General features: G+C 38.5%; 3 pseudogenes; 2 read left to right on the top strand and 1 right to left on the bottom strand.

Moving 5' to 3' along the window:
* LOC101119528 (olfactory receptor 6K3-like) lies at nucleotides 1–4,608 on the top strand (annotated as a pseudogene).
* Nucleotides 4,609–7,744: 3,136 nt separating this feature from the next.
* On the bottom strand, nucleotides 7,745–8,988 carry LOC101119274 (E3 ubiquitin-protein ligase pellino homolog 1-like; annotated as a pseudogene).
* Nucleotides 8,989–13,775: 4,787 nt separating this feature from the next.
* On the top strand, nucleotides 13,776–14,612 carry LOC101119012 (olfactory receptor 6K3-like; annotated as a pseudogene).
* The last annotated feature ends 7,014 nt before the right edge of the window (nucleotides 14,613–21,626 follow it).

Below are 21,626 nucleotides of genomic sequence, written 5' to 3'. Positions count from 1 at the left end.
ATGAAGAAACCCAGATACATAGAAGAGTTTCTATGGTCTTTGGTAGAGGTAAGTGTAGAAGACTCAGGCTTGGAAATAAGGTATTCACTCACTGTGCACGAGAAGAATCATCTTACTCCATGAAGATTGCATTATTATATTATTATATAATATAGATTATTATAGATTGCATTATTATTATACTGCATATAAAAATTAGAGGCTTTGAATTTTGGTGAGAGGCAATGGAAAGTTTAGAAGAAACCCTCCCTCCTGAGGTACTAGGCCGAGGAATACATGAAACAGAATACTCCATTTATGGTACCATCTTTTGAAAGATTACTTTGTCCAGACTTGATTATGACTCTCATCAAAATTGAGTTGTCATTCTTTTCTTTCCAAACAGTCCTCAGTTTTCTTTGCTAGATTATTCATGACTGTCTTGTGGGTTTAATTATAATTGTGCATGGTGGCCTTGCTCCAAGTTGATTTATTTGACCCCAGCTCATATGTTGCTTGTCAACTCTTTTCAGGAGGAACTCATTCTTGAGAACGTTAAACAACTAAGTTGTAATATAATAAATTATCCTTATGTAATGCAATAAATATATGTAACACAACAAATATAATGATGATCCTTATGTAATACAATAAATATAATGCCGATACTCCAGTGTAATGGTGCCCAATATTTTGGAGTGTTTAGTACATTTCTAACATACTTTAAACATTTAAATATATTTACTTTGTCTATGCTAGGTTTTCTCATTTGTAAAGTGGAGTTAATAATCCTATCTTATTAGAGCATTTTGAGCATTAAATGAGAAATATATACTTGTGCTTGTAGCAGTGACTCAGTACCATATAATATACTACTGACTATGCATACAATATTCATAATACTATGTAATACAGTATGGCCTTCCCAGGTGGCACTAGTGGTAAAGATGGAGAAGGCAATAGCACCCCACTCCAGTACTCTTGCCTGGAGAATCCCATGGACCGAAGAGCCTGGTAGGCTACAGTCCACGGGGTCATGAAGAGTCGGACACAACTGAACAACTTCACTTTCACTTTTCACTTTCATACACTGGAGAAGGAAATGGCAACCCACTCCAGTATTCTTGCCTGGAGAATCCCAAGGACAGGGGAGCTTGGTGGGCTGGTATCTATGGGGTTTCACAGAGTTGAGCATGACTGACTTGATTTAGCAGCAGCAGCAGCAGCAGCAGCAGCAGCAACAGTGGTAAAGAATCGGCCTGCCAATGCAGAAGACTGAAGAAATGCGAGTTTGATCCCAGGTTTGGGAAAAACCCCTGGAGGAAGAAATGACAAATCCTCCAGTATTCTTGCCTAGGAAATCCCAAGTAGCCGGGGGGGCTACAGTCCATGGGGTCACAAGGAGTCGGACATGTCTGAGTGATTGAACAATCAATGCACTATTATAGAATTCACAATATAATATAAAACATATTATGCTATACTATCATTTTTATTATGTTTAACCATTCTCTGAAACTTATGAGCTAGTTTCTATTAGTAATTAGCAGAGAGGGTGCTACTTAACATAGTCAGATGAGCTTCATGGATTAGTAGGGGAGGAAGCAGAAAGCAGAATGTTAAAGGAAAATGAGAGATGTGGTGAATTGGACTTTATTACCCTTTCACTAGGCTGCCTGTTAAGCACTGTTTTAAGTCTTTTATAGACATTAACTTAATCCTACAGTATATCTATGAACGTGTATTATTATTAATCTCATTTTGCAGATGAGTACTTGAGACAGATGGGTTAAATAACTTGCCAAAAGACACATAGATAATAACAAACTTAACTGAGATTTCAATGTAGACTCCTGGTCTACATGCCCTAGAACAGAACTCTCCAAAGAGGAATGTGCAAGATGGCCCAAGGGTGGAAAAAGAAAATAATAGTACTTCTGTTTTGTTTATTTTTACTAATGCTTCTTACTTTAAGATATTATGTATTGTTAAATAATGCGTGCATGTGTGTGTGTTAGTCGCTCAGTCATGTATGAATCTTTGAGACCCTGTGGGCTATATGTAGCTCCCCAGGCTTCTCTGTCCATGAGATTCCCCAGGCAAGAATGCTGGAGTTGGTTGTCATGCCCTGTCCATCATAATATAGTACATGCACATAGTTTTTGTTTTACTTTTTAAAGTCTTTATTAAATTTATTAAAACATTGTTTCTGTTTTATGTCTTGACTGTGAGGAATGTGGGATCCTAGTGCCTTGACCAGGGATAGAACTCACAGCCCCTGCATTGGAAGGCGAAGTCTTTTCCACCTGACCACCAGGGAAGTCCCTGTGCATAACTTTTAAATACAAACACTTATATTAGAAGTTAACCCTTTTGGCAGAAAGTGAAGAGGAACTAAAAAGCCTCTTGATGAAAGTGAAAGAGGAGAGTGAAAAAGTTGGCTTAAAGCTCAACATTCAGAAAACTAAGATCATGGCATCTGGTTCCATCACTTCATGGGAAATAAATGGGGAAACAGTGGAAATAGTGTCATACTGTATTTTGGGGGGCTCCAAAATCACTGCAGATGGTGATTGCAGCCATGAAATTAAAAGACGCTTACTCCTTGGAAGGAAAGTTATGGCCTAGATAGCATAGTAAAAAGCAGAGACATTACTCTGCCAACAAATGTCTGTCTAGTCAAGGCTATGGTTTTTCCACTGGTCATGCATGGATGTGAGAGTTGGACTGTGAAGAAAGCTGAGCACCGAAGAATTGGTGCTTTTGAACTGTGGTGTTGGAGAAGACTCTTGAGAGTCCCTTGGACTGCAAGGAGATCCACCAGTCCATTCTAAAAGACCAGTCCTGGGTGTTCATTGTAAGGACTGATGTTGAAGCTGAAACTCCAATACTTTGGCCACCTCATACAAAGAGTTGACTCACTGGAAAAGACCCTGATGCTGGGAGGGATTGCGGGCAGGAGGAGAAGGGGATGACAGAGGATGAGATGGCTGGATGGCATCACTGACTCAATGGATGTGAGTCTGAGTGAACTCTGGGAGTTGGTGATGGACAGGGAGGCCTGGCGTGCTGCGATTCATGGGGTTGCAATGAGTTGGACACGACTGAGCGACTGAGCTGAACTGAAGCTAAAAATACTTGTAACATTTTTTACAAAAAATTTTTACCACTGAAAGCATTTGGGAAAATCTATTTCTGCAATGGTGACTCTGGAGGAGTAAGTGAGAAAAAATATAAAATGTTGGTCACTTTTTATAAAGTATGAAATTAGGGGAAAAACAAAACTTTCAAGTTATTTCTTCTTGTTCATTCAAGTTATTTAGCAATACACTAAATATTCTTCCTTGTGAGCTGGTATGTTGTTCACTGGTCTGTCGCTAAGTTGTGTCCAAGTCTTTGCAACCTCATGGACTGCAGCATGCCAGACTTCCTTGTCCTTCACCATCTCCCTGAGTTTGCTCAAACCCATGTCCATTGAGTTGGTGATGCCGTCCAACCATCTCATCCTCTGTAGTCCCCTTCTCCTCTGGCCTTCAGTCTTTCCTAGCATCAGGGTCTTTTCCAATGAGTTGACTCTTTGCATCAGGTGGCCAAAGTATTGGAGCTTCAGCTTCAGCATCAGTCCTTCAGGGTTGATTTCCTTTAGGACTGACTGGTTTGATCTCCTTGAGGTGGTGTGTACCCTTTCCTTTATTCACAGGTAGTTCTGCTGGGGATATGGACCTATCAGCAATGAATAAATTTGTCATCACTGACTTTCCTCAGATCTAGGAAGGTAGGCTTCTGTACTTCTTTCCTTTACTTTTCATCTATATTTTTATTGTCATGGGAAATCTATTGATCTTTTTGTAGTCAGGCTGGATACTTGACTTCACAATCCCATATATAATTTCATCGGTATCTTTTCCTTTCTGGAATCTGGTATACCACAGCCATCATTCCCAACATGATCTCCAATCTCATCAGTGAAATAAAAGACGATCTCTATTACTGGCTGCCTCTTGCAGATGTATTTCTTCCATTTACTTGGAAATTCAGAGGGAATCTTGCTAATCACCATGGCCATTGACAGATATGTTGCAATCTGCAACCCTCTTTGCTATCAAATGATCATGACTCCCCCGTCTTCGCGCTTAGCTTTCTGCAGGCTCCTGCATCTTTGGCTTCCTCATCCTGCTTCCTCAGATTGTAATGATTTCAACATAGCCGTTCTGTGGTCCCAGTCAAATTCATCAAATCTTCTGTAACGCGGTCCTAGTTCTGAGCCTGGCTTGCACAGACACATCCATGATTCTGATTGAGAATGTGATCCTTGCTATGGCCATCATCTTTACTGTCTTAATCATTGCCCTGTCCTGTATAAGAATTATCATCATGATCTTGAAGATTCCTTCTACTGAAAGTCAACAGAAGGCTTTTTGTACCTATCCAGGCCATCTCAGTTTTCCTGATATCTTTTGGTAGTGTGTCCCTCATGTACTTACATTTCAATGCCACTTATTCACTCGTTTTGGACACAACCATTGCACTGATGTTTACTCTTCCCCTAATCTTCAATCCTATCATCTATAGTCTGAGCAAAAGGACATGAAGGATGCAATTAGAAAACTCTTCTGTTCCCCATCCTGAACCCCCTCCTTCCAAAACCTCCAATTAAAATAAATAAATTTATATTAAAAAAGAGAGAGAACTCTTCTGCATTCAAATAGTGTTGAACACATCTGGGGTTAATTCTGAGCCACAGATTGCTTTTCACCCTTTTAATATTTCTCTAACAGATTAAAATATGAAATTATTCTCTCTCTAGTTTTTTGTCACATTGAGCCATCTGTCTGCTATCCTGATTATTTTATTTTATTATTATTGTGTTGGGAAAACACATTTATGTTCTGCCATCTCTATGAAATTTGATGGGTATTTCATCAAGAAATTTATTATGGAGCTTAGAGATTTTCTTCTTTCTTCTGAAAAGTTACAATTAAAGGAAAAATTTCTCACCACTTTAGAGAGTTAGAATTAAACTTCAGAAGCTGGCCAAGTGCTTCATTATGTGTTTATTCACAAAATAGACCTTGGGAATATTTTCTATATAATTATGAATTATGGATTACCTGATTCAGTTCAGTTAGGTTCTGTCACTCAGTTGTGTCTGAGTCTTTGCGACCTCATGGACTGCAGCATGCTAGGCTTCTTTGTCCATCACCAACTCCTGGAGCCTACTTAAACTCAAGCCCATTGCATCAGTGATGCCATCCAGCCATCTCATCCTCTGTTGTCCCCTTCTCCTCCCACCTTCCGTCTTTGCCAGCATCAGAGTGTTTTCCAGTGGGTCAGTTCTTCACATCAGATGGCCAAAGTACTGAAGTTTCAGCTTCAGCATCAGTCCTTTCAATGAATATTCAGGACTGATTCCCTTTAGGATGGACTGGTTGGATCTCCTTGCAGTCCAAGGGACTCTCAAGAGTCTTTTCCAGCACCACAGTTCAAAAGCATCAATTCTTCAGTGCTCAGCTTTCTTTATAGTCCAACTCTCACATCCATACATGACTACTGGAAAAACCATAGCTTTGACTAGATGAACCTTTGTTGGCAAAGTAATGTCTCTGCTTTTAAATATGCGGTCTATGTTGGTGATAGCTTTTCTTCCAAGGAGCAAGTGTCTTTTAATTTCATGGCTGTGGTCACCATCTGCAGTGATTTTGGAGCCCAAAGAAATAAAGTCTTCCCCTGTTTCCATTGTTTCCCCATCTATTCGCCATGAAGTGATGGGACCAGATGCCATGATGTTAGTTTTCTGAATGTTGAGTTTTAAGCCAACTTTTCACTCCCCTCTTTCACTTTCATCAAAAGGTGCTTTAATTCTTCTTCACTTTCTGCCATAAAATTGGTGTCATCTGCATACCTGAGGTTATTGATATTTCAGCTTATGCTTCATCCAGCCCAGCATTTCACATGATGTACTCTGCCTATAAGTTAAATAAGCAGGGTGGCAATATACAGCCTTGACGTACTCCTTTCCCAATTTGGAGCCAGTCTGTTGTTTCATGTCCAGTTCTAGCTTGCTTCTTGACCTGCATACAGATTTCTCAGGAGGCAAGTTAGGTGGTTTGATATTCCCATTACCTGATTAGGTTTGTCCAGAAACAGATAGCTAAGAAAAAGCAAAAATAGTACTTGCAGAAGTAAATTACACTTTAATTTTTAGTTATATAATTAACTCTTCTTTATTACAATAAGCGTATATATTGAGTAAGACTAAATTCTCAATATTGTTAGACATGTGCATAAGAAAACTAGAGTGTAGAATCATAGAATTGTAGAGTTGCAACTACTGAGCCCATGCACTACAGCTATTGAAGCCTGCTTGCTCTAGATTCCATGCTCTGAAGCAAGAGAAGCAATGAGAAGCCCACGTACTGCAACTAGAGAGTAGCCCCAGCTCACTGAAACTAGAGTCCACTCAGCAATGAAGTCCCAGCACAGCACGTAAACAAAATTATTTTTTAAAAAAGTAATTGACTTTCTCAGATTTTCCAAGAATACTATATAATCTGTGAATAGAGGAATTTAAGAAAAGACACATTTTATAAAAGAGCAGGGAGAATAACTTTTTCTTGCTCTGAAAGCAATGAACTCATTGACATTAGAAAACAAATAGACTGTGAAAGTATGTCCTTCCACACTGCTTCCATTAATGCCCGTTTGCCACCATTTACTAGAGTTGCCATGACAACTCTCTTCAGGATTCAAGCCCACAGTTAAAGCTAGTCTGCTAGGTTAACCAAAGAAGGCACTGTTGTCATTCAATCCTTTTTATCTAAATTTCCTAACACCTGGATAAGGACAAATATAGGCTAATTAATGACATATTTCTTTTTTTAAAAGCAAATTGTCACTCTCCTTTTTTGTAAATTTATGCTTTTCTTATAGAAATAATTTTATTCCTAAAAATAGTGAGCAGATGAAACATAGATTACGTCTGAAAAGTAAATCTACCAAATGCTGCTGATTCTAAAAACAGTTTTCATGGAAGAAAATTAGATAATTGCATATTCAAAGGGGCATATAAAATATTTCTCAACTTTAAATTTTTATTTTAGTAGCAATTTAGTAGAAATATCAAGGAAAAATATGTCCTGATTATTTTCAATGGTTAAAAACAAACACATTATGCACAATGGTAGTTAATACAAATTTGACTTCACAATGTATTCTAATCTACTAAATCCCATTATTTGATGGAGGTGAAGAGAGAAGTTCTCTAGTCCTTCTTCCTAGCATGGCAAATCCTTGAACTGTGCCTACCAAACCACTGTTTGTGAATGCACCAAGGATGTGACACCATGATTATGGTACTCTATCAAGAAATTTCTAAGGCATCTTCCACAATAAATATAAATATTAATGGGAAAAAAGTTAAGATACATATTATATTTTACAATGATTACAACAAACTGCAAACTAATCAGCTTGAACCAGTAGCACCCTCAGTTAAAAAAAATAATAATTTTTCAACATGAAGAATGCACAATTACTAAAATTAAAGCATCAGGTTAACTTTTCCATTTAATTTTGCCTTTTCTTGTCAAAATACATTTTCAAAACTCAGAATTCAGAAGTCCAGTACTTTCAAAAATTCTTTGCTGAGTTTCTCATATTTTTGCTTGTAAATTGCTGCCATCTATTATAAAGTTTTACAAATTATTCTTCTTGATGCAAATAGCTAGAGTCAGAGAAAATGTGATGTAGATAACAGATAGGAAACCTAACATATTGGGAAACTGTCTGTTAAAGGTCCTTGGGGAATAATATCAATGTTCACCAACCAACCAATAGACACAAAAGGGCCAGGCTGCATGAGAAACATGAAAACCAAGAAGTGGGATCTGGGGCCCACTGGAGGTTATTTTTTCTGAACTCCCATAATCACAGGTGCTACATACAAAAGTTGGAGGACCAGGATCCGTACAAAATCTAGCTTCAAATCCAAGCCACAGAAGGATGTAGGAACCAACAGACTTACACGTGGGACATTTATAATCTTTTCCCTCGTGTTTTTCTGTTTCCCACATTATGGTAACCACACAGATGGCTACAGTTTAGAAATAGCCATGGCTGTTTTCATTGATATCTTTCCTCTTCATACTAGGAAATGCTAGTGTTTTGAATTCTGTGGGGTTCTGAGGTAACACTGAATTGATTTTCTGTCTTAAAACTGAATTTTTCACTACAGGAGGCAGAATAGGCCTTCTGGAGTATGCCACAACAACGTTATACTGCAGAGTTGAATTAACAAGACATCTTATAGCTTATTGATTTCAATTTCCACCATTTTTCCTCTCTGCTGAGCTAATTTGGTTTTATACAAAGCTGAATACATTTCAACACATTGATACTTCTCTCCATATTTCAGTGCTAGAGTCTTCTGTGAACCCATTATGTGAATGCATAACAAAACAGCCATTAGTGGTCAAGCCATTCATCTGCCCATCTGACTCCTTCAATATGCCACTCTTCTTCCCCAGAAAGATGTTTTTGATGAGTCAAATCTTGCAGCATATATCTGTGATATAAAGGAAAATTATATTCACATATAATTCTAAAAGCAAATCTTGATATAGTGCTTTGCACTGACTGTGTGTCAGAATTACCAATACTTTTACTCCTGGAACTATATCAGTTATTACAAAATTAATGAGACTTTCAGTCAACTGACCAATCTGAAACATTAATGTTGCTGTCATGAGCATATTCAGTTACTTCTGTTTGGACCCCACGCTATGCTATACTGGTTTTTGTGGCTTATGTCCTTTGTAACCTAAGGAGAATAAGCCATAACTACAGTGCTGGGCTTCACTCTATTTGTTTATATCTTAAAAACAAAGCAAATAGACTTTTCCTTCTTCCTTTATCACCATTTGGGAGACAGTCTTTGTACCCTAAGGCAATGAGTTCACCATATTTTGTTGGTTCTTTGGATGGATGATTTTTTTGATCCGGGCATAACATGATATTGGCTGTGTTTTTCTAATCTTTGTTCACTGATCATGAGTCCTAGGATACTTTTACATTTTTTCATCTACTAGCTTGCTATAAAGGATACATCTTTAAAGAAAACAAATAGAAAAGCTGTATAAAGCAAGGTAGTACAAGGAGGCAGAATGGGTCATGGATCTTCCAAGCTGTCTGAATACACCACTCTCTTAGTCCCTCTGTGTGCTCCAATCTAGAAAATTTATATTTTCCAAAAGGTTCTTACACAAACTAAATGGAGAAAATCAAGGAAAGTTTATTTGCAAAATACAGTACATTTCTAGCCAGAAAATTTCATAAAGCCTTAGAATTCAGAAAATATGATTCGTTCTATATCACGCAAAACTTTTGTGCACTTGACCACAGATTAGCATCTGAAGCTCTGCTTCTTGATTAGTTGAGAAAAATAATTTTGGAAATGTAAGCAATCAGTTTTTGATATCTCTGTATTTTGTTTATTTCAAAGGCATATATGTCCCCATTTCACTCCCTAGCACCACACTGTGTATATGCCTCTGTGTATGTAATAGTGTGTGGCATTTATTGATATGTGTGTATTTATGAGAACACTACACTGGAATCTGCATTTTCAGGTACGAGGTGATGGTTGGGGAGAGGTTAATGTACATTAAAAATGGGCATATTCTGTTAATAATAGCAAATATTTAACTATAAGATGCCCTAAGCAAGAATTAATTACAAAAAAATTAAATATTCCAAATTTAAATCTATAAAGAAATTATAAAGGTCTTTTAATTATGGCATGTGCTAGTTTCTTATGGTGCTGTTAGTGATAAAAACTAACTAGATTATGTTCAGTAATAATATTCAATGGAAGAAATTTAAAAATTGAATACTAGAAAACTAATCTAGAGTTTTGACTTGAGAAAATATCATAAAATTTAAAGAAGAAAAGTACAATGTCCTGAAAAATAGATTACATGGAAACTAAATTCTAGAAATGAAATATTAATGAAACTGAAATTCCAGAAATAAAGATAGTAATACCCTGAGGAAACTGTAAAATTTCTACAATAGTTATGATAGAAGAAGTTATCTGAAAACAAAAACAGAATAAATGCTTCTAACTAAAATGGAATACATTGTATTATCTATGTTTCAAAAAAATGTAGGCTTACAATTTATAAGACAAAAATTGACAGAATCAAAATTAGCAATGGAGAAATTCACAATCATGTGGGAGCTTAAAAAACAGATTAACAAACTGGATGTAAGTGATAACATAGAATTAATACTTGATTTGTGTAGAGTTAGACAAGTATTTTCACAAAGCAAAAATTTATTGAAATATGTATTTATAATTTGTGCCCTTTTTACATGAATTATTTATCATTAAAATATTTTTTTTCTGAATTAGAGCTCTTGTGAATATCCACAAAATTAAAATTGAACTTTAATAATATGTTGTCCAAAAAAACCAAAACATTTGAATAAGTTGTATTATCACATGATATCCTGCTCTTGTCTGCTTGCACACACATATGAGTTGTACACTTACCTAAATTTATCAATAGTATTTACAGATACTCTACAAGTTAATATTAAATATCTAAGCTTTTGCCTCATTTATATTGAGTCATGAAAACAATTGGTGAGCATTCACAGTATGATAAATATGGACTAACTACTCTGTAGCTATTTCTTTATAGCCATGAGGTGAGAAGGAATTATGTGAATTTAAGTACTCTTGCCTGGAAAATCCCATGGACAGAGGAGTCTGGTAGGCTGCAGTCCATGGGGTCGCTAAGAGTCAGACACGACTGAGCGACTTCCCTTTCACTTTTCACTTTCATGCATTGGAGCAGGAAATGGCAACCCACTCCAGTGTTCTTGCCTGGAGAATCCCATGGACGGAGGAGCCTGGTGGGCTGCCGTCTATGGGGTCGCACAGAGTCGGACACGAATGAAGCGACTTAGCAGCAGCAGCAGCAGCAGCAAGAAAAGAGCGGAAGGAAGTAGTATACAAAAAGCACATAGAAATCTTTAATATATTTTGTGCTGAAAGGGGGAAGTATAAAGAGTTCAGCAGAATTAACAAAAACAATTTGAAGGGAAACTCTGTGTATATTGTTGGATAAAACTTGGCACTCTTCCGTCTTCTTTAGTATGGCATCTTCTAACTTACATATTTTCATGAAAATTGATCTATTTTCTATTAATTAATTTGTTCACAATAATTAACGTCAGTAAGGCTCTTTTCACATCATCCTATTTCTTGTGTTTTTGAAAGGATGAGGTCCAATTAAAGGAGAGTGTACCTTTATACAGTATACTTCCAATTCCACACCTAAATGGAGGCTGACTGGTTAATCCGCAATGATGACAAGAAAAGAGGTAACAATGGTCACCAGAACTTGAAGTCTTCCTTGGAGTACTGATTCTCCTTTGATTTGAAAATATGATGAGAAAAAAGAGCAATCACATTCTGATACTGATCCCATGGGAAAAAGAAAGAGTGCTTTCTGTTTATTACCAAGAGAAGAAGTCTCAGTGGAACTCATTTCCCCTTTAGTATTTTTTTTTTTGGATCGTTATAATAATCCTTTCCAGAGAAGTTGTAAGAACATTTAAGCATGCAGAGACCCAGGAAAAAGGAAGACCCCCTACTGCATTTGGCAGAGGTGAGTTGAGGGTCACTGAGGTTTGGGTAGAAACTATTCATTTTTTATGTTCGGAATGAGACACACTCTAAAGATTCAAATAAAGAAGATTTGGGCAGGCTTAAATTTTGGCATTGAAATAGAATTTATGTGAATGCTCCATCTTTGGGGTTCTGGGCTTTTCACACTTAAAGTCGGAAATAATATCTAGTTATTCAGACTTTACAACTGTCCAAGACATATATGCTTACAAGTTTCCTTCCTACCAGTCTTATTTCTAGATTTTTCTAGCTTTAATATGATGCTGGGAAAGATTGAGGGCAGGAGGAGAAAGGGGCAACAGAGGATAAGATGACTGGTTGACATCACCGAGTCAATGGGCATGAATTTGAGTAAACTCTGGAAGGTAGTGGACATGGAAGCCTGGTGTGCTGCAGTCCATGGGGTTGCAAAGATGTGGACATGGCATAGCAACTGAAAAACAGCAACAATATGTTTCTAAGCCTAATCCAAACTTATTCATTAAAAATGGCCATTTTCAAGCGATCAATGCATGCTAGGGTTATGAAACACAAAATGTTGATCCCGCTCTGATAGAAGCTTACAATCTTGTGAAGTTAAACAAATAACAAGTTATAATAAAAACATAGTACGGATGATGGTAGAAACCCTCTGTAGGATATATATGAGAATAAATGTGTGTGTCTGTATAAATGTAGGCAGGGAGAGGAAACCACAGTACCTGTTGTAGGGCTTCTGATAGGGATCAATGCCTGTGCTGAAACTTGAGGAAAGTCTAGCAGTTTGTTAAATGGAGAAGAGTAAGCAGGTCTTCTAGGAAGAGGGTTAACATTCACAAAACCAATGATCCAGGAGAAATCAGGGTGAACTCTGAAAACTGTCACAGTGCAGCATGAGAGAGTGGCAGATGGGGAAGACTGCATGTGCAGATTTAAAGTTCAGGAAACATACTTCTGCTGGCAATACAGACTTGGAAGAACGGAAAAACTGTGAAGGGCATGCGTTCATCAACAATAAGGCAGGACATGATTTTAGGGACCACAGCAGGAAACTGGAACACACAGTCACTTAGAGAATGGGCCAAGAAGGTGAGTTTGTAACACACGAAATAAGAAAGTTTTATAACAAAACACCTAAGAGGAAGCTTCAATTCAGGAAGAAGGTAAACCTGGAGAGGGTGGTTTCATGAGAGCCCAGGGAGACAGTCTTCAAGTAGTAGTAATCAGCAGTTTCTAATGCCAAAGTGAAGTTATAAAGACTGAAACTTTTCCATTGTTTTGCAGTTAACATACCAGTGATACATGGGACAGAATGGCTTCTGTATAGGAGAGAGAAAGCAGTCACATAGCAAATGATTGAGGAGTTAAAAGAGATATTGTTACTATTCTTTCAGAGCTGTTCAAGGTAGGAAATAACTAACAAATATTGAGCAATATTAATACTCTGATACATTAATTCTTTCAATACTCATAATTTTGCACTAATATTTTTCCTAGAAGATTCTGACGTTCAGAGAGAGATTATATAACTTGCTTATTTGCTCAAGTGGCAGAATGAGAATTCAGGCTCAGAATGTCTGATTTGAACTCATGTTACTAATCATCATTTTGTATTATCTCTCAAATAAAAAGATTAGTGACATAGACAAGTTGCCAGTTATTTTGAATCTGGGAAAAGGCAAAACACAAAAATACCAGGTAACCAAGATACCGTTTACATTTACACTGCATTGATTTCCTTCTCTATTAGTTGGGTGTACCATCTTCCTCATTCACAGATAGCTCTTCTGGGGACATGGAAGATGGAAATCTATCAGCAGTGACTGAATTTATCTTCACTGAGTTCCCCTGATTCCAAGATCGTGGCCTCCTGTACTTTGTTCCTTTACTCTTCCTCTGCTGCTGCTGCTGCTAAGTCGCTTCAGTCGTGTCGACCCTGTGCAACCCCATAGACGGCAGCCCACCAGGCTCCCCCGACCCTGGGATTCTCCAGGCAAGAACACTGGAGTGGGCTGCCATTTCCTTCTCCAATGCGTGCAAGTGAGAAGTGAAAGTGAAGTCGCCCAGACGTGTCCGACGCTTAGCGACCCCGTGGACTGCAGCCTACCAGGCTCCTCCATCCATGGGATTTTCCAGGCAAGAGTTCATCTACACCTTTATTATAGTCGGGAACCTATTGATCTTTGCTGTAAGACTGGATACCTGTCTCCACAACCCCATGTATAATCCCATCAGTATCTTCACATTTCTTGAGATGTGGTATACCACAGCTGCTATTCCTAAGATGCTCTCCAATCTGATCAGCAGTCAAAAGACCATCTCTTTCACTGGCTGCCTCTTTCAGATGCAGTTCTTCCATCCATTTGGAAATACCGGAGGAGCCTTGCTCACTGTGATGGCCATTAACAGGTATGTTGCCACCTCAACCCACTCCACTACCTAACCATCATGACTCCCCGACTACGTGCTCAACTCTCTGCAGGCTCTTGTTTATTTGCTTTCCTCATCCTTCTACCTGAGATTGTGTGCATTTCTACCCTACCTTTCTGTGGTCCCAACTAAACCCATCAGATCTTCTGCTCTGTGATTTCACACCTTCATTAAATGTAGATTGCACAAATACCTCTGTGATCTTGGTGCAAGATGTGATTCATGCTCTTGCTAATAACAGGTCTGATTATTTCTCTTTCTTACATCAGAATTATCATTGTTATCCTGGGTATCCCTTCAGCTGAGGGTTGTAAAAAGGCCTTTTCTATGTGCGCAGCACACATTTCCATCTTCCTGCTGCTTTTCGGTAGTGTATCTTAGATTCTTTGCTACACCATTCTGGGACACTACCATTGCACTAACATTCTCTGTGCTTGCTCCCTTTTTCAATCCCATTATATATAGCTTGAGAAATAAGGATATGAAAGATGCTATTAAGAAGCTACTTTGCTCCCCAAAAGGTGTTTAATATATCTGGTAAGTAATTTAGACTGCAGTCCTGTATACAAATGGAACTTCTTCACAAAATATTAAGCCCAAAGAGACTAGAATTTCAAAGAATAATACAATTAGTCTAGTTTTATTCCCCATGACCTGGTGAACAGACTGGTAAAGAAAGTCTTCTGAGGATTTACAGAAATGACAGCAATATCAATCCTACTTCTGACTTTCTAGAGTCAGTGTAATTTTTAGTATAATACGTGCAATTTGACAATACATATATTAGAATTATGTACTAAAATTTATTATTTCCACTATGTATTTATAATCATCAGTTTAATTATGGTAAACTGCTTCATTGATTGAACATGCAAATTATTTTTCCATTTTGTTTCTCTATTGTTTGCTTCTCTATATTGTTTTTTAATTATTACCACTGGTGGCTCAGATATTACAGAATCCCACTGCAATGCAGGAGACTCAGGTTCCATCCCTGGGTGGGGAAGATCCCCTGGAGGAAGAAATGTAAACCCACTCCAATATTCTTGCCTGAAAACTCCCATGTACAGAAGAGCCTGGTGAGCTACAGTTCAAAGAGCTATGAAGAGTCAGACATGACTGAACATGCATATACACATTCTTATAAATATGGCAATTATAATTTTCTTACATAAAGTCCTTTTCAATTTCAAAAACTTCTGTTTCAAGATAAATTTCAAGAAGTTGCATTATTAAAAGCAGATGTGAAAGGATGTTCATAGCGTTTGGTAAAAATATTGATTTTGTAAATGGTTACACAAATAAGGCCTTAGCGTAGCACTTTTGTTACAACTTCAGTAGTATGGCAACTGAGGTGTAGATCAAATAAAAGTCTAGTTATTCTGTGAAAAATATCAATCCTATCACTGGCAAGCTGAACTTGCGGTACAACTATAAAAAGGAATCATTCATCCCAATTCTTCACATCCCTATAACAGATTTATAAATCCATAATTTTGCAATGAATGGATTCATGGTAAGTACCATTTACCTTCCTGCCCCACAGATTTGGTTTGGGCTTTTCCTTTAATTGACTCTTGGGAAAGCAATGAATATTATAGATACTGAATATGTACCTTTACAGTCAGGTTTACTTCAGATAACTGCTCCCCTTTCAGCACTGGACTCACATGAAACCATGTCTCTGAGAGTCAGTGGTTCAGAGAATGAGAGACACATGGAGCTGACCTGAACTGTAACTTGCCTGAAGCCTGATGTTTGAAGTCCACAACCCAGAGCTCAGAGTCTGAAGTTGAGCATAGCTCTCCCTATTGCAACTGACTAGCAGACTTCTAAGTGTGAGGATAAATGATTATTATTTTAATATCAATGTCTGAAACACTTAATAAGTTACATACACTGCCGTGTGTAGGCTTTGTCTGACATTGTACCTTCCTGAGATTGCAGAAATTAATAACTAATGCTTCTTATCTGAATCTTAAGATATTCTTTTGGGTTACAAATATTTTAACTCTTTATTGGTAATAATCTTTTAATGTAATTCTATAATCTCCAGAAAGACTACCTACATCAAATGTGCAATTATTTAACCACACTGCCTATAATTTTGTATGTCAAGGAACTTTTACACATCAAAGGGATTTGAGATCATTTAGAAATAAAGCAGGGGCTGAGTAACGGAATGTAAAAAGATGCAAGGCAGTCATTCCTTGGAAGCTACACTCTCCTTCTTACCATTTAAGAACATTGTGTGTGCAGCTTACAGGCATCTTGCACCTGACATGTGCTTGAAAAACAAGTTATGAAATTAAATCTTTATGAAATTTTATCTTTCAATGTAAGATAAAAGCTAAAAACCTCTTTAAACTATGTGGAAAAAATAAAGAGGTATTGGTAATGTTTCTGCTTTTTAATGTGCTGTCTACATTGGCCATAGCTTTTCTTCCAAGCAGTAACCATATTTTAATTTCATTGCTGCAGTAACCATCTGAAGTGATTTTGGACCTCCCAAAATAAAGTTTGTCACAGTTTCCATTGATTCCCCATCTATTTACCATGAAGTGATGGGACTGGATGCCATGATCTTAGTTTTCAGATTCCAGCTTATGCTTCATCCAGACTGGCATTTTGCATGATGTACTCTGCATATAAGTTGAATAAGCAGAATGACAATATACAGCCTTGACATACTCCTTTCCCAATTTGGAGCCAGTCTGTTGTTCCATGTCCAGTTCTAACTGCTGCTTTTTGACCTGCATACAGATATCTCAGGAGGCAGTAAGGTGGTCTGGTATTCCAATCTCTATGAATTTTCTACAGTTTGCTGTGATCCACACAGTCGAAAGCTTTGGCATAGTCAATAAAGCAGAAGTAGATGTTTTTCTGGAACTCTTGCTTTTTTGCTGATCTAACAGATGTTGACAATTTGATCTCTGGCTCCTCTGCCTTTTCTAAAACCAGCTTGAACATCTGGAAGTTCACAGTTCATGTATTGCTGAAGCCTGGCTTGGAGTATTTTGAGCATTACTTTGCTAGTGTGTGAGATGAGTGCAATTGTCTAGCAGTTTGGACATTCTTTGACATTGCTTTTCTTTGGGATTGCAATGAAGACTGACCTTTTCCAGTCCTGTGGCAACTGCTGAGTTTTCCAAATTTGCTGGCATATTGAGTGCAACACTTTCACAGCATCATCTTTTAGGATTTGAAATAGCTCAACTGGAATTCCATCACCTCCACTAGCTTTATTTGTAGTGATGCTTTCTAAGGCCCACTTGACTTTGCACTCCAGGATGTCTGGCTCTAGATGAGTGATCACACCGTCGTGGTTATCTGGGTCATGAAGGTCTTATTTGTATAGGATCTTCTGTGTATTCTTGCAACCTCTTCTTAATATCTTCTGCTTCTATAAGGTCCGTACCATTTCTGTCATTTATTGAGCCCAGAAATATTTATTCCCTTGCTGTCTCTAATTTTCTTGAAGAGATCGTTAGTCTTTTCCATTCTATTCTTTTCCTCTATTTCTTTGTGTTGATCCCTGAGGAAGATTTCTTATCTCTCCTTGCTATTCTTTGGAACTCTGAATTCAAATGGGTGTATCTTTCCTTTTACCCTTTGCCTTTAGCTTCTCTTCTTTTCTCAGCTATTTGTAAGGCCTCCTCAGACAACCATTTTGCCTTTTGGCATTTCTTCTTCTTGTGGATGGTCTTGATCCCTGCTTCTTATAGAATGTCATGAACATCAGTCCATAGTTCTTCAGGCACTCTGTCTATTAGTTCTAATCCCTTGAATCTATTTGTCACTTCTACTGTATAATCTTAAGGGATTTGATTTAGGTCATGCCTGAATGGTTTAGTGGTTTGTCCTACTTTCTTTAATTTAAATCTTTTGGCAATAAGGAGTTCATGATCTGAGCCACAGTCAGCTCCTGGTCTTGTTTTTGCTGCCTGTATAGTGGTTCTCCATCTTTGGCTGCAAAGAAAGAATATAATCAATCTGATTTTGGTATTGACCATCTGGTGATGTCTATGTATAGAGTCTTCTCTTGTGTTGTTGCAATAGGGTGTTTGCTATGACCAGTGCGTTCTCTTGGCACAACTCTGTTAGCCGTTGATGTGCTTCATTTTGTACTCCAAGGCCAAATTTGCCTGTTACTCTAGGTAGCTCTTGATTTCCTACTTTTGCATTCCAGTCCACTATAATGAAAAGGACATCTTTTTTAGGTTGTTAGTCCTAGAAGGTGTTGTAGGTCTTCATAGAACCATTCAACTTCAACTTCTTCAGCATTACTGATTGGAGCATAGGCTTGGATCACTGTCATATTGAATGGTTTTCCTTGGAAACAAACAGAGATCATTCTGTCACTTTTGAGATTACATTCAAGTACTGCATTTTGAACTCTTTTGTTGACCATGATGGCTACTCCATTTCTTCTAAGGGATTCCTGTCCTCAGTAGTAGATATAATGGTCATCTGAATTAAATTCACCCATCCCAATCCATTTTAATTCACTGATTCTTAAAATGTCAATGTTCACTCTTGCCATCACCAGTTTGACCACTTCCAATTTGTTTTGATTTATGGACCTAATATTCCAGGTTCCTATGTAATATTCAGAGAAGGCAATGGCAACCTACTCCAGTACTCTCACCTGGAAACTCCCATGGACAGAGGAGACTGGAAGGCTGCAGTCCATGGGGTAGCTAAGTGTTGGACATGACTGAGTGACTTCACTTTCACTTTTCACTTTCATACATTGGAGAAGGAAATGGCAACCCACTCCAGTGTTCTTGCCTGGAGAATCTCAGGGATGGGGGAGCCTGGTGGCCTTTCATCTATGGGTTTGCACAAAGTCAGACACAACTGAAGAGACTTAGCAGCAGCAGCAGGTATGCAATATTGCTCTTTATAGCATTGGGCTTTACTTTCATCACCAGTTACATCCACAACTGGGTGTTGTCTCTGCTTCAACTCTGTCTCTTCAATTCTTTTTGGAGTTATTTCTCCACTGATCTCCCATAGTGTATTGAGCACCTACTGACCTGGGGAGTTCATCTTTCAGTGTACTATCTTTTTGCCTTTTCATTCTGTTCATGGGGTTCTCAAAAAGGCAAGAATACTGAAGTGGTTTGCCATTCCTTTCCTCAGTGGACCATGTTTTGTCACAACTGTCCACAATCACTGGTCCATCTTGGGTGGCCCTACATGACCTGGCTCATAATTCCATTGAGTTAGACAAGGCTGTGGTCCATGTGATCAGTGTGGTTAGTTTTCTGTTACTGTGGTTTTCATTCTGTCTGCCCTCTGATGGAGAAGGATAAGAGGCTTATGGAAGCTTCCTGATGGGAGAGACTGATTAAGGGGGAAACTCTTCTGGTCTTGTTCTGATGGTTGGGGTCATGCTCTTTAATCCAATTTCCTGTTGATAGGCAGGGCTGTGTTCCCTCCCTGTTGTTTGATCTGAGGCCAAATTATGGTGGAGGCAATGACGATAATGGGGACCTCCTTAAAAAGGTCCCATGCATGCACTGTTGCACTCAGTGTCCCCGACCCTTCAGCAGGCCAACCCTGACCCATGCCTCCAGTGGGGACTCCTGGACACTCACAGGCAAGTCTGGGTCAGTCTTTTGTGGGGTCACTGCTCCATTCTCCTGGGTCCTGGTGCACACAAGGTTCTACTTGTGCCCCCCCCAAGAGTCTGTTTCCCCAGTCCTGTGTAAGTTCTCGCAGCTCTATGGTGGGGTTAATGGTGAATTCTTCCAAGAGGGTTTATGCCATACCCCGGTCTGCTGCACCTAGAGCCCCTGTCCCTGTGGTAGGCCCCTGCAGACCTGCACCTTCGCAGGAGACACTCAAACACAGTTCTGGCTCAGTATCTGTGGGATAACTTGGTCCTGGTACACACAAGGTTTGTTTGAGCCCTCTGAGCATCTCTGGCGGGTAAGGGATTTGATTCTAAACTCGATTTCACCCCTCCTACCATCTTGCTGGGATTCCTCCTTTGCCCCTGGACATGGGGTATCTTTTATTGGTGAGATGCAACATTCCCCAGTCAATGGCTGTTCAGCAGAGAGTTGCAGTTTCGGAGTTCTTGCAGGAGAATATGAGCGCACATCCTTCTACTCTGCCATCTGCATTAACATTCTTCAAATGTGACTCTTGGAATTTCAGCTTTTGGTTTATTTAAAAGTTAATCCAATCAGAAGCACCATAAAAAAGAAAGTAAACAAATAAACAGAAACACATTTATTGCAATGTCTCAGACTCCTGGATTATCTCATTTGTCCTGGATTTGAGTTACCTCAAATTGGGCTTCTCCTAATTACCAGCTTGAACTTTTTTCCTAATTGGAACTATTATAAGAAGGATTGTTTTCCTACTTATTTTAAATCACTTGTGTAGTATTCTCAGGAGAGTCCATCTTCCTGTTCTAGCTAGGCTTAGGAAGACACACAGGGGCACACAAAGGGGCAGGGTAGAAGGAGAGAGCTCCATAGGGAGAGTCAGATCTCTTTATCACTGACTGATCAAGGAAATATAGTTTAGGTGGAAGATTCAGGTTAGAAACGTAGCAGAAGATCAAAGGAAGCTTGGCTCAGTAGCTCTATATGGTTGACCACATTAAGGAAGGGAAAGATAGTCTTCATCCATGTTTATTCCAAGTTTGGAACCCAACAGCAGCAAGGTCAGTAAATCAGCTAATTTGGGGGAGTTGGGAGATATCTAGGGAAAGGAAAACACTTACACAGGACAATAGACAGCCCTAGTGTGCATGTAGAAACTGTGAATAACTATTGGTAAGCCTGGGCAAGGAGGAATCAGGAACTTCTCCTGAATTGCAAGCAGATTCTTTACTGTCTGAACTACCAGGGAAGCCCTGTTATAAGCAAGTTAGTACAAAGCATAAATGTTTCAGTTGCTAAATTTCCCAAGGAATAGGAGGGATACAAGTGGGGCCAAAGCTTATCAGATGGCTTTAAAACAACAAATGAGCATTGTGACTGATTTCTGAAATGTTTCAGGAATCAAGTGAGATTTCCAGTTTGTTGTGAGGCATTAATATCATTGATGATTTTATTAGACTTTACTGAGATTTGGAAAAGATAGAGAAGTGTTCATTGGGAGAAATCTAAGTTTTTCCTTTTGATTTCCATCTCTCTTTATCTTTCTTCTACTTAGCCACATCTTTTCAGCAGAATGAGCAATTAGTTCTGCTCAGAGTCTGGATCTGCTTAGAGGCTCTTTCTTGAATGAGTAGACTGGCTCAGTTTGTAGGACCCTGTCTTAAAGGCAATAATCACAATATGTAGGGACTACTACTGGGGGCATCAAGTCTTATGGGAAAGATCAGATATGTATATGAAAAATCAAAAACACTTGCCTGACTTCAGGCTCTACTACAAAGCCACAGTCATCAAGACAGTATGGTACTGGCACAAAGACAGAAATATAGATCAATGGAACAAAATAGAAAGCCCAGAGATAAATCCACACACATATGGACACCTTATCTTTGACAAAGGAGGCAAGAATATACAATGGAGTA

This window comes from Ovis aries, chromosome 1 (genome assembly GCF_016772045.2).
Source record: "Ovis aries strain OAR_USU_Benz2616 breed Rambouillet chromosome 1, ARS-UI_Ramb_v3.0, whole genome shotgun sequence".
Lineage (NCBI taxonomy): Eukaryota > Metazoa > Chordata > Mammalia > Artiodactyla > Bovidae > Ovis > Ovis aries.
Note: the sequence above shows the minus strand (reverse complement) of the source record. Positions and strands in the feature narration are given on the sequence as shown.